This window comes from Eleutherodactylus coqui, chromosome 10 (assembly GCF_035609145.1).
Source record: "Eleutherodactylus coqui strain aEleCoq1 chromosome 10, aEleCoq1.hap1, whole genome shotgun sequence".
Taxonomy (NCBI): domain Eukaryota; kingdom Metazoa; phylum Chordata; class Amphibia; order Anura; family Eleutherodactylidae; genus Eleutherodactylus; species Eleutherodactylus coqui.
The window spans coordinates 99,530,136-99,543,901 of NC_089846.1; positions in this window are offsets into that span (position 1 = coordinate 99,530,136).

Below are 13,766 nucleotides of genomic sequence, written 5' to 3' on the forward strand. Positions count from 1 at the left end.
TGTATGTCCTGTGGGCATTGTGCCTAGCATAGGAGGCATTGAAGGTGTTGTGGCTGTCATGGGGGTATCATGGTTGGCAGCAGAGGCATGAACGGTATTGTTGCTTTCATGAGAGTGTTGTGGCTGTCATGAGGGCATTGTGGTTGGCATAATGGGCATTGCAGGCCTAGTGCTTGTCCAGGAGAAGACTGTGGCTGTTATGAAGGAATTGCGGTGGTGAGCCCTATGGCAGCCGAGCTGGTAGTTACACCCTTGATTCTTCAGTATTATGTCCTCACGCTCAGCGGAGCATTCACACAGATTAGGTATTATACCTGCATACACAATAGCTTACATTATGATTGTGCACTATGTGTGGATGACTCACGAATCTACACAAGACTTAGTTACACCTTCAAAAGCAATTGTGCACAAGTCTTGGCAGAGAATTAAGGAATGAAGGGCAAGACAATATCTGAATATCAGTGGGGAGGATGAGACGTATGGTAAAGGTCACAATAGGTTTACACCCTATGAGAGAAACTTCTAAACATGTCAGCTGAGACAGTGGCCACTGACAGTGGCCATATGACTCAACCTTCTTCTTACAAGAATACCACCCATGCAAAAAAAACAAGAGTGTAAAAACAAAGTAGCCACCTTGAAAGTTCTGGCGGGGCTCTTTATTACCTCTACTGCCTGCTCACAATTCTGGTGTTGGCCTCCAAGAATGAAAGTAAATTCAAGGAGCTTGGACTTTGTGAAATAATCTTCTTGACTTTATTACAAAAACGTGCTCAATACATCATGGCTACTTCATACTTGCGGAGAACGCGTTTCGATCTCATGTGAGATCTTCTTCACCTCGGTTCACAACTCATTAGATAAGGCCCTGTTGATCACCAGAATCATAACATATAAGCCATACCTCTCCACAAGTGCCTAATAGACAGGTGGGGGTAGAAAGAGTTCAATCGATGGCCAGGGTAAAGGCTTCTGCATGCTGCATGGAAGCCCTATGACTCCCTAGCATGGAGCCACAAGTCCTCTTATGTGCTGTTGTACAAGCTCTATTGGGTGGAAAAGGTATTTAGCAATGTTTTTAGTAGGAAATACTTCCATAATTCTTGCCCAATGGAGCATGCTACAGCCGGAGCATACGCTTGTACTAGTGCCGTATTTCAGGTTGTATTCAGCCAAGTGTACAAATCTGTATTTTATTTTTCTTTCCAGGATGATACCATTTTCATTAAGGTTTCTATTCAGCTTTCCTTGAATGGCATGGAATACAAATGTGACCAGTTCTACAGTGCGACATCCGGCCCAGTGGTCTCCGCGGTGGGTTCCATGGACAGTTCATATGGTGGTAGGAGCTGGTGTTTGTAATATGGTGTCATGGCTCCCCATGTCTTACTTCAGTTGCCCATTGTAATATGCTGCATGGAAGTAGCCACCTGGAATCAACCAAATCTACTCCAATTACCCCCTAGGAATTCCAGGCCCAGCCAACTGCGACCTTTCCCAGTAAAGTGGCAGGAGGTGGTGTAGTGGATGATATCTCAACACAAATATGAGTTGTACGATGATGTCACCAGTAAATAACATTTTACTCACAAGGAGGCAGAAGTCCATGTCGGTTCTGAGGGCGCGGTCACACAAGCGTAGGCGTATTTACGTTTGCACGTGCGCAGCGTTTAATCGCCGGAAAGAGCGTTTTTCGGCGATCATGACCAGAGCTAGAAAGCGTGTTATCGTTTTTTCCTACTTTGCAAACTATCTTTTCGGCCTAAGAATATGCGTTGGCGCGTATTTCGGTCGCGTATGTTCCGTTTTTTTTTGGGTTGCCGTTTTTACGCTCCGTAAAATCGCCCGTGTGAACGAATACATTGCAAACCAACGCCTTAGATGGTCACGTTTATATGATTGGGCGCAAAAACACGCCGTTTATGCGCTCGTGTGACCGCACCCTGAAGGTGTAATAACGTAAGGCCCATTTAGACACAAAGATTCTCGCTCAAAATTTGCTCAAAGCCGTCTTTTGAGCGATAACCGTTGCGTCTAAATGCACGGACATCATGCAGTTTCCGTGCACAATTCGTTCCTTGCTCAATTCTAGTTTTCTGGAATTGAGTGATAAACTCTTATCAGAAGTGCTGATAACATTCTTTCAGCTCATGTCCCGCTCATAGTTCACAGCGGGATGTGAGCTGTAAGCACGGAGAACAATGCAAAACAGCTGTATTGTTCGCCGAGCGATAGCAGTGGTGTCCCACTCCACCTGCATAGCTCTTAAGTAGCTACTTAGCTACTATAGACTATGCAAAGATGATCGATCAAAACTGTCACTCAAACTGTCGTTTCAGCGATTTTTGAGCGATCAGCTATCAGTGTAAATGGGGTCTAAGTACAGTATAATTAACACAGTGTTTGCACTATTTCTTTCAACGGTGCTCATCTCACAAAAAGGCTCTATAATGTTACCGTTTCAGAACACCCCAATTCACACCAACAGTCACGATAACTCATCTGTAGTGGTTGGCTGTCCCAATGTGATCCACTTGGATGAAAACATTATCCAGTTATGGTTCCCCTTCTGCATACATCCTACCCCGGGGAGACTCCGTTCTCCATCCGGCCGCATATCGGACCCTCAGGTAGTCTTCACTCTCCGTGCCCTTGTACCTTCCAGTACTTGTCCGTTCAATGGTACTTGATAGAGCTACTCTGGTCACAGGAGTCTCTGTGGGAAACTTCTCAGTACTGCAGGTATATATCCAATTGCTTTTTGGTGCCAAAGTACTACTTTTACTGTCCCCACACCATTGTGTACTCACGATAGCCACAGTGCCTCATATCCTGAACCCCTGGATCATTAATGCCAAGAAGGACATGTAGCCAATATGCCATTGTAGTGCATGAAGAACTCCAGTAACTCGACCGGCATAATACTGGCAATATTATCAACTAGTTAGTGCTGACAACCAGACCTAGAAATAAAGCAAAATCGTTAACCAGTCATTAAAGGGGATTTCTAAGAGAGCAACAGTATAAAAGAAAGGAAAGCCAGTACTCACCTTTTACATGTTCTGCTGCTTCAGTCCCATTAGTTCCTGCAGCAATTATGTCATGTTCATCATTCACGTTACCGCTGTAGACAATTATTAGCCGCCATGCGCCGCTGACCATTGAGGCCAGTGATTGTCTACAGAAGTCACGTGAATGACAAATGCTACATGACCTCTGCAGGAGCTTCCTGGGCCAGGGCAGTGGGACATGTGTAGGGTGAGTACTGGTTTTTACAGCTATCTGCTCTCTAATCTCAGATAGCCCCTTTAATATCTGTCCCATACAGCACACTATTACAAACTGCAGGAGACCTAGCTGAGCAATTTTGTCTGGCTGCAGCACCAAACTCACTGTATGAAGCCCTTCTGCTGAAATTGTGTGCTCATGTTGTCCATGTGGTATCTGGCGGTCAGCCGTTCTGACAGCTTTAAACAAAAAAAAGGCTCTTAAAGAAAATTATAAAAGCATGAAAAAAAGACATGAAATCAGCTTTGCAGTCTTTTGTGTGGTTCTAGCAGTTAGACCTCCACTGATGGAAGATACTTATTCCCTATCCTGTGGGTTTACATATTGAAAAAACCCTTTAATGAGGTACACAGGACACCTCATCTAAAACTGCTTACGGGCTTAATGGTTTACACCAGTGTTCCCCAACTCCAGTCCTCAGGGACCGCCAACAGGTCATGTTTTCAGGATTTCCTCAGTGTTGCACAGGTGATGTAATTATTGTCAGTGCCTCAGACATTGCCACAGGTGTTCTTGCTATAGGATATCCTGAAAACATGACCTGTTGGTGGTCCCTGAGGACTGGAGTTGGGGACCCCTGGTTTACACAATTGATTCCAGGCTTTGTCATCAAACCTGTAGGAATGTAACTGCACAGAATGCATAGCCTGGTTTGATTGGACAGTGTTATTTTGGGGACCCGTATGCCTTATCGGAATGGTGTTTGAGCACAATGTGATTATATTACTGGAGCACTATATGGCACATCATTGGCGGTACTGCACAGAATACCTAAGGTCTTACTAGGGACACAGGTCCATTATTACCTCATTCAGAGTTGTCTTCTTTCTCTAAAAGCTCGCTAATAATTTCAGGGTATCAATGGGTGGGGTTGGGTTACCTGACTTTAAAGTGGATCATGAGGTGGCAAGCGTGGAATGGGTATTGGACTGTGCATACAGCATTGCTAATAAATGATGGATTTAGCTAGAAAATGATTTATCTCCGCTGACCCTGGAGGCGGCTTCCTGGATCCTGCTCAGAGATAGAGCTCCAGATGATGCTTGGCCATTTCTGGTCATGTATACATTTGTTTGGGACTAGTGGATGGAAAGACGCAAAATTTCAGCCCAGCCAAACTTGATGACAATAGTCTTCAAAAATGCTAACTTTGATCCTGGCCCCAGAGCAAGCTCTTTCTTACTTTGGCACAAGTCCTTCAGACCAATCTGAAGCTGAAGCAAGTGATAATAGATGGGAAGATGTCTTCTTTTGACACCTTAAAGACCCACAGAGATCAGCTTGAACTTTGATGGATTGAATATCAATGATTATACTCATTTGTATTAGGCCGCCTGCATACGGCCGGATTTGCATTGCAGAATCCGGAGTGAGCGTTTGCCTCTGGATTCCACAGCAAATACCTGCCATAAGCATGCAATGTGAAAGTGGGTTTTCATGTCCACGAGCGAAAATGTATTGCGATTATCTGCTCGTGGGTGGAAAATCACAGCATGCTCTATTTTGAGCTGGATTGCGCACAGATAGCTTCACTGAAGTCAATCGAAGTTAATCAAGTCAATGTAAGCCTTCCGATCCGCAGTGCTTCCGCAATCATCATTACGGACGAGCCGCAGTATCCGCATCATTGCCTAGTGACAGCATGGCATTATTTGTACTGCACATGTGCGTCAGTGTGCCGGACGGTAAGTCCACAGCACAGATAATAAGAATCCGTACAGGTATGCAAGGGTCACCGGCCGGGCATAAGCTCAGATTCCAGTGCAGGATCCAGCATGCAGAATCCGACCCGGCCACGTGCATTTAGCTTTAGGCACAATTCCACACCTGATGAGTGTGCCGTCTTTATCCCAGCTCGACATTCCGGGCAGCCCATTCTCCTTCCGGGCAGCGAGTTGCGAAGATTACCATAAATGTACAACTTGTTGCTCCATTTGGGTAACTCCAATATGGCCTCCTTTTTCCGTAAATCGGAAGGCAAGCTAGGAGATTCTTTTGGCCGAGATGATATCTTAAAAATGTGTCTTTTCTCACATGGCATCTCCTTATCTTCCAAGATCAAGGAGAAAAACTCTACAATCATGGCCAGAAGATACTACTGTCCAGTAGACGTGCATCACATGTACTCAACCATCACAGAGACATGTTGGAAATGTGGTACAGAAAGGGGCGCTGTGCTGCACATATGGTGGAGTTGCTGAGCTAGGAAGCTAATTTGTGATCGGATAGTGGGTCTTTATAATACGGATTCAGGGACACAAATCTTCGTCAAGAAATGAAACAAGGGGATACCCAATAGCAACAGGAATCTTCTTCTGGTGTGGGGGGGGGGGGGGCATTATTAGTATGGGCTTCTGCTGCTTGGTGAATGTCAGCGGAACCTTTCTGAGGAGGTATGCCAGCCAACATGTTTGGAGAAGGTTGCGTTTGGCTCCAGTGATTTTTTTTCCCAACAAGTTGTTCAGTTTTTTGCCTGTTTTGAGACGGCTGATTCATGCAACAAGTGAAGTGAGGCCTCAAGTCCATGGGTAAAATGAATTTTAAAAATCTTCGTGGGTCTCCTGTGTGTGCGATCCACGGCCATAGGGAACCATTGGGCACCCGCAGGTAATTAAAAACCTGCGATTGTCATTTTCCCCCAGCGCACAGATTGCATGTGTGGGAAAACACCCACAGCATGATCCATTTTTTGCGGTTTTCTTGCACAGACGGATTCCATTGAAGCCAATGGAAGCTGTCCGTTACGCGGCACAGCCGCGGATGACACTGTGGCTGTGTTGTGGATCCGTGGGAAAGCGGGAGTTTAAAAAAAAATAAAAGAAGGCACGGCGCATACACGTGGCACCCCGCTGGCATCCCGAGCGCATCTGCCATGCAGAAGAAAGAAGATCCGGACGCAACAGAGGAGACCCGGGCTGCGCCTGGACAGGTGAGTAAATGTATTTTTTTGGCCTCATGTCTGCGGGCATGGGTGGAATCCGCTTCAGGATTCTGCACTGGCAAACCATGCGTGCCCATGGACATGAGGCCTAAGGGGTAAAAATGCAGCGTCCCATAGGGAGAGCCTAGATGCCTGACATAAGTAGGGAGCTGGGAGGGTAAAGTGCTAACTTGTCACGGTGGCACTTACCATGCTCCTTCCCGGAGGGACACACGCAGCCAAGGCCAGAGTAACACTGCAGTTCACCTCGAACACACCTAAGATAGGGAATGCCCTTCAAACTGGATAACAGGGTGGTAGTTGTCACTTGTAACGCCACAGTTCCTGCACACACTGTTATGACCCTCGGCGGATAAGTAATTCAGCCACAGACAGTTGTTAAGTACCACAGGATCTCTGGGAATAGTCAGAGCCCGGAGTAAACTTTACTTGAATAACGAATAAGCAATACAAGGCAGTTCAATTGTAGACTTCACAGTGCAGGCAAATGAAAAGACTTAGTACCTGAAATGAAAAGACAAATGAAAAGAACTTCGTACCTCCACACAGATCTCATAGGCTCAAATATGCACATGTGTGAACAGAGATTATTATCTTATAGTACCTCCACCCAGCCTTTGAGACGTGTGGGTTTGACAAATAAAGGGTGTACCTCTACACGGTGATCCAGACTTCAGACGACCACGTAGGAAAAGAGAAGAGATAGATAGTACCTCTGCACTGGCCTTGAAGAAACACACTAGAAATGACAGATGTTCTCTCTCTCCCCTGGGGCTCACTCTCCTCACATCCAGCTCACATCCAGATTGGGAAATCTTTCCTTTTCCTCCATCTTAAGCACATGAGGACTGAAGGTGTCCCCATGTGTCTTTGTGTTAGGTGGAAGCTAAGATGGAACACACTCCTTCCCGCTCTTAATTTACACACACTTATAACCTCCTCTCATACCACATGACATGACAGACTTGATACATTTACATGCAGTCTTTGGATTTTATTTAAGGTTAACCTCTCAAGTGCAACACACACACTGGAAATGACATGACAGCTTTGCACAGTGCATCACCATAAGACATACATGTATGACATTTATGGAGGGGACCAGGATGATGTACTGGGCCACTACAAAAACAACACTCATTTGCTTCTTTGATGTGAGAGGCATATTGCACTCAGAATTTGTAATACGGGGTCAAACTATCTAACAAAGTTTATATTTTAAAGTTTTGGTAAGGTTGCATCACAATATACAGAGAGAATGTCCCAAATTGTGTAAAACAGGTGACTGGTGCTTGCATCGTGACAACGCACCTGCCCACACAAAGCTGAGTGTTTAGCAATTTTCGACGAGAAACAGCAAGACACCCTTGCCTCACCCTCCGTATTCACCCGATCTCACTCAGTGAGCCTTTTTAAAAATTTGGGTTAAGGCTTCTTCCGCATGGTCAATTTCTTCATGCAATTTTTTTGCGCTTTGCGAGAAATCACATGTTTGTAGAGCCCATGCTTCCTATGGGCTCTTCCACACATGCAATGTTTTGTAGCGTGCAAGATAGCGAGATTACAAAATTGCGGCATGCTCTATACTGCCACAATTTGCGATTTTCGTAGCCCATGTTTCCCTATGGAGCAATTTTCTAGCATCGCATAGCAGCCACTAGCGACATGCATGCTATGCTATGTGACTGCAGCATGTAAAGGGCTGTCAGTCACCATCGGACCCCCGGAATGTGATCAGAGGTCCCTGATGAGTCTCTGTGGAGGTCCCTTAAAGGAACAAAATGTTTTTAAAAGTTTTTTTAAAAAACTGAAAAAAATTATTAAAAAAATAAAAATAAAAACACTTTTCTCCCTTTAAAAAATCATAACTCTTTTATTTATTCATCAATGTCGCTGTATGAGGGCTTGTTTTTTGCGGGACGAGTTGTATTTTTCACTGGTGCTATTTAATGTCCATATAATGTACTAAAAAACTTTTACAAAATTCCAAGTGGAGTAAAATGAAAAGAAAAATGACATTCCGCCATCTTTCAGTGCGTCTTGTTTCTACGGCACACAAACAGCAACAAAAATGACATGATAACTTTATTCTATGGGTCAGTACGATTACTACGATACCAAACTTGTATAGTTTGGGTTTTTTTTGCTGTAGTACTTGTATTTTTTTTCAAAGACATTTAATTTTTTAAAAAATTATTTTCTGCTGCATCTTCTGCGCGCAATAACTTTTTTATTTTTCCGCCGACGTAGTTGAGTGAGGGCTCATTTTTTGCGGGATGTCCTGTAGTTTACATTAGTGCTAATTTGGAATACATACCACTTTTTGGTCGCTTTTTATTGCATTCTTTATGGGAGAAAGGGTGACTGAAAAAGTGCATTTCTGGCGTTCTTTATTTTTTTTTCGAACTACGTTCACCACGTGGGGTAAATAATGCACGACTTTGATAGATTGGACTTTAACAGACGCGCCGATATCAAATATGTATTTTTCTTTTATGATTTAGATTTTTTTTTATTATATATATGGCAAAAGGAGGGTGATTTAAACTTTTATTACTTTTTTTTAAACTGTGAAAAAGTTGCAAAAAAGAAAAAACTATTACAATTTGCTATTGGCATAATCGTACTGGCCTATAGAATGACTTTAATATATTATTTACACTGCTCAGAGAATGCAGTGAAAAATAAAAAACATACCGGAATTACAGATTTTGTTAATCTTGCCACTAGAAAAAATGGAATAAAAAGCGATCAAAATTTTAGATGTTTCAAAAAATTAGATAAATGAAGACTAGAGTTCATCCTGCAAAAAACAAGCCCTTCTAGGGTTCTGGCAATGGAAAAAAAATTAATACGGCTCTTGGAATGTGGCGACACAAAAGCAAACCTTTAAGAAAAAAAAATGTTTTAAATGTACAAAAATAGCAAAAATAGCAAAACATAAAAAAACTGTATAAACTTGGTATCGCTGGAATCGTGCTGACTCAGAGAATATTGTTATCTGTTATTCTGCACCCTGAACGCCGTAAAAATGAAATCCAAAAAACAAATGGCAGAATTTCTTTTTTTCACCCAATCTCCCTACAAATGTTTTTACAAAAAATATGCAATACCTTATATATACCCAAAAATGATGCCATCAAAAAGTACAACTTGTCCCGCAAAAAACAAGCCCTCATATGGCCATGTCAATGGAAAAATGAAAACGTTATGGCTCTTGGAACACGACTGCAAAATTAGTTGAAATTAAATAATTGGCCCATTTAAAAAACCTGCCCTGATGGGCACGACAGGGTGGTAAGAAACCCGCCACTCAAGGGGTAAAATGAGAATTGTGAGTTGTCCGGGTCAGAGACCGTTCACTTCATATCTGCCTGATAATTAAGTCTCTCGCACTATAAAATCGCACGAGAAAATCGGGACCACATGCGATGCAATGTAAGAAAATTGCATCTCTGACGTGAGAAAATCGCAAGCGCATAGCATTGACAGTGATGCGATTTTCTCGCATCTAAATTGCTATCGCCCATGTGGAAGAGGCCTAAAAGAGATCTCAAAGGAAAGGATTTTGAAGAGGTAAAACAAAAAAATGGCAAAAGTACAAAAAGACATCAATAACAACCAGTTTAACCTCTTAACAATACAGGACATATATTTATGTACTGTTCATTTGGGGTTTGCATGGAGGGGGATCCGCTCAATATGTAGTGATCCAGAATTGTCACTACTAAGGCCGCCTGCACACGAGCGGAATTTCCGCCGCTGGAAGCCTGCGTAGGATTGCGTTAACAAACGCAATCCTATGCAGACGGCCGCGGTTTGGCTGCACGAAGTCTCGCGCGGCATGTCCTATTTCTGTGCGAGGCTCGCAGAGCCCTGCACAGAAATGTCACTCACCCGCCGCCAGCTCCGGTCTGCGCATGTGCCGGCTGCCCGACACATCAAACAGCCAGAGCCACGGGTGCGGGTGAGTACGCGCTACTCTCTGCAGGCGCTCGGGTCCCGCGTCTAGAATCCTCGCTGCCGGATCCGACCCGCCCGTCTGCAGGCGGCCTAAGTGTTAAAAATTATCCTACCCTATTATCCCCAGAATTGTATTAAAGGGGTTGTCTCGCGAAAGCAAGTGGGGTTATACACTTCTGTATGGCCATATTAATGCACTTTGTAATATACATCGTGCATTAAATATGAGCCATACAGAAGTTATTCACTTACCTTCCCTGCGCTGGCGTCCCCGTCTCCATGGCTCCGTCTAACTTCAGCGTCTAATCGCCCGATTAGACGCGCTTGCGCAGAAGGGTCTTCTGCCTTCGGGTCTGTTCGGCAGCAGCGGCGTTCTGGCTCCGCCCCCTTCTACGCGTCATCGCGTAGCTCCGCCCCATCACGTGTGCCGATTCCAGCCAATCAGGAGCCAGAACGCCGCTGCTGCCGAACAGACCCGAAGGCAGAAGACCCTTCTGCGCAAGCGCGTCTAATCGGGCGATTAGACGCTGAAGTTAGACGGAGCCATGGAGACGGGGACGCCAGCGCAGGGAAGGTAAGTGAATAACTTCTGTATGGCTCATATTTAATACATGATGTATATTACAAAGTGCATTAATATGGCCATACAGAAGTGCTTAACCCCACTTGCTTTCGCGAGACAACCCCTTTAAGTGTTTTTACATGTTCTGATGGTTTAGTAAATTTAAATATCCTCTTTGTATGGGCTGATTTGATGTCTATATTGGAGTTGGTGACGGATGTTCTGAGAGTTTAATGTAGAGGGACAGAACAGCCTTAGTTACTCAGCATTATTTAGTGTAGTTGTCCCACCTCTCAGCCCCTCAGCTCTATGCTGCTGGGAGGACCCTGGAAACTTATAAAAATCCTTGTACAGTTCCAGAAGCTTTAGAGAAAGGAAAGCACATGAGATGTAGCAACAAGTGCTGACAGCTGGTCAGGGGAATCTACATCATTCCCGAGTCTGAGGAAGGAGCAGGATCCCAGGTTGCAGAAATCATCCCAGGGCCCCAGTAAAAAACCTGGATGAGCAGTATGAGACTTTGTCCTTGGAAGCGGTACCTCCAGTCACCAACTCTGGCATTAAATGTTGTGAAACTGACTCTTTTTGATATCACCCTGTATCCCAAGTGCAGCTACAATAAATTTTGTATTCCACATCATCCAGTCATGACAGCACACCTGGAGGTTGCCCTCTAACCTCTGTAGGAACAGGTAGACAGAGAGTTTAAAGGGATCTCCGCCCCATCCCTCACCTTCAGTTTTCTTATAGTCCCTACAGTGGACATAGACAGGAGAGTTCCTTTTGTGTCAATAAGGTGGACCGGGCGTGACTGAGGGCTGTGGCTCTCCTTCCTCCCGAGACTACGCGGCTATAGCACTCTGTGTGGTCCCTTAGCGCCTTTCTTCCACTCACGGTGGAATAATGACTGGTTGAGGCGATCAAAGGTACGCCGATTCAGGTGCAAGATTGGTTGGTGCTGCATTTGTGGTGGCATTCATCACCGCTTATAAGCACTCAAACCGGCATGTGCTCGGGTGTGGGCATACTCTCCAGCATGCACTGCAGTGCAATGAGTCACGCTATACAGAAGAGGCGTGCTATGATGTAAGTGTGCCTCCTCGGAAGCAACATTTACGCACGCAACAGCGCCATATTTAAATTCCCTACTGTCAAGGAACTTGGCGATGGATCTAATTTAGCCTGCAACCGGTGAACAGTAAAGGCTTGGCTTGCCTCAGCACGACCATGGACGGGCATGAAGGCAATGTGGAAACCCAGCAAACCGTGACTGGTCCTACTGAGCCACATCTATTAAACATTATTGTTTTATAGCAATGCAAGATTTTCTTGTCATTTACAGGGTGACAAGAAAACTCAGAAACCTAGAACTGATGTTAAGGAGAAGGCTAAGAAATGTGCAAAAAAAACCTGGAAAAAGCTATGCATGGAATGTACGGCTGAAATAGTCAATGATTAACAGGTGTAGTGGCCTGAAGTGCATATATCTGGCTCCTCCATAACTGTCATACATGTCATGTCTTTTATGTGGATGCTCTGCTCAAATTGTCTTGTCTCTAGTTATGTGTATTGCACAGCTGCAGCATGTAAGAAGTTAATGTCTGGGATATGTCTGGAAATTGTAACCAATTGTCCTGTCACGTGGGTATGTAAGGTATAAATAGGAGTTTAAGGTGAGAGTGAAAGGGTTCTATTATCTTCCACTGTAATGTGTGGACTGAGAGTGCTGGCTGCATGGGGGTACCTTCAACCCTCATGTCGTGAAGAATGAAAGAAGAGGAGACATTCCCCAATGACTTAACCCCAGGACCTCTATCCTAGGAGAGGAAGAGAGAAGGTGCTTGCCATGCAGTGTTCAAACACGTCTGCAAGTGAGTGTCAGTGGAGTGTTGTGTCCGACTGTGGTGTACGTGTCCAGGAGTGGAGTCATACAGATAACTTAGACTGTAGCCCCGGTTTCATCCTGTGTTCTCTTCCCTCATCTCTTTAATCTGTTCTTCCTGCACTGGTGTTTGAAGTCATAATTTCTGAAAGTGAAGTTTCAGTCTCTGACTGTTCCCAGTGACTGAAGTTATCAAATATCGGTGTGTGAACTTTCTTACTTTTCCTGTCGGACATCCTGCGGAGTAAGGAATGCTAGCGTCACCCATGACATCTTTATTCAAGCTCACTACACTAATTATTCAGGTCACCGCTGTCATAGCGTTGCCTGGAAGGGGCCTAGCGGTGCTTTGGCTGAAGTTGCACGTGTCCCTCAGGGGAGGAGTTTGGTAACTACCAACTACCCATGCCATCTCCTCAGTGGTGTGCCTCGTGTCTCAGTCGCTGCACAGGCTACTTTCTTAAACGTTATCAAATGCATGGTTAGAGAGGAGGTTCAAGCCTCTACAGCTAATCTTTTCCCTGCCCTTTATCCTGGTCCTTCTAAGCCTGCTAAAAGGCCCTTTGTTTTGGATTTATGTAATAGCCCAGAGTATCCTACAGAATGGTTACACTAACATGTGGTCCTGTCACACCTGTCTATGGGCTTCCCTTAGGCATAAAAGGTGCCATGTGTCAGAGAAACCCTGTTTCTCCTCTTTCCTAAGCTGAGAGCTTAGTGCTGGCAATAGGTGGTTGCTTATTGGCTATATGTCATGCCTCCACTCATTGGTTCACTCATGCCTCCACTCATGGGTCCCTTTCCACTCCCTTGTCTTTCTAGCAGCAGTAGGAAAGAGTTGGAGGTCATTATTCCCACCTAACAGTGAGTCAAAATACCTGGTGAATTCAAAGCCAGGATTAGTTCAGCAGCCATTACAACTCTTATTTCACTCCTTCATACTACACTTCCAGTAAACTGTCAACTAGTAACAATTGGGGAGATTAATACTAAGTTACCTCTAGAGCTAGAGAGTGTTGAAGATAAGTGGAAAATTCAACTGTTTATCTTCTGTTTTCATTGTGTCAATTCACTGCAATTGTTGTGGACCATGCTGTATTTGCAAAACATTGCCTATTCATCTGGTA